The 542-nt window shown below is 36.3% G+C and overlaps 1 non-coding gene across 1 annotated transcript; it reads right to left on the bottom strand.

Moving 5' to 3' along the window:
* Positions 1 to 220: 220 nt before the first annotated feature.
* TRNAC-GCA lies at positions 221 to 292 on the bottom strand. The gene has a single exon. It is a non-coding gene; the product is annotated as a tRNA-Cys (tRNA).
* Between the last annotated feature and the right edge of the window lie 250 nt (positions 293 to 542).

Genomic DNA, 542 nt, shown 5'->3' with positions numbered 1-542 from the left:
TTGGTCTAGGGCAACTACTCTTAGTTACATAAAAAAAATGGGTGCTTGGATACCACACGGTTCTTGTCCGAGAATAGTGGCCCTTAGGTTCTAAGGGCATGGTTCTATGTGGTGGACTTTGGAATAAGGTTTGGAATCGGTAATTATTCTTATTTCTTTTCCTTTAGACACTCGGTGGTTCGGAGCAAATCGAACAAAGTGTTCGTCCAAAATTTTTAAAAGGGCCCAACCAGATTCGAACTGGTGACCTCTTGATCTGCAGTCAAATGCTCTACCACTGAGCTATGAACCCATTTTATATGATTTTAGCCTTAGTGACCCCTTCTACCAAGTGTCAGTCGACAGATAGAAAGGCCAAAAAGATAATTCAAACATAGTTCATCTACAAACTACCCAAAGCTATTAAATACAAATGGAAGAAAATATGAAATAACATAAATAATCTTAAATGTAATTCAACTCCCGAAGATAAAAAGTCTTCAAATTACATTCCAATGTCAAGTGATATTTTATTACAACTCAATTCGTTTCTTGATTTATAG

Source organism: Cucurbita maxima, unplaced genomic scaffold, assembly GCF_002738345.1.
Source record: "Cucurbita maxima cultivar Rimu unplaced genomic scaffold, Cmax_1.0 Cma_Scf07450, whole genome shotgun sequence".
In the NCBI taxonomy this organism is placed as follows: Eukaryota; Viridiplantae; Streptophyta; class Magnoliopsida; order Cucurbitales; family Cucurbitaceae; genus Cucurbita; species Cucurbita maxima.
The sequence above is the reverse complement of the archived record's forward strand: the minus strand, read 5'-3'. Positions and strand labels throughout refer to the sequence as shown.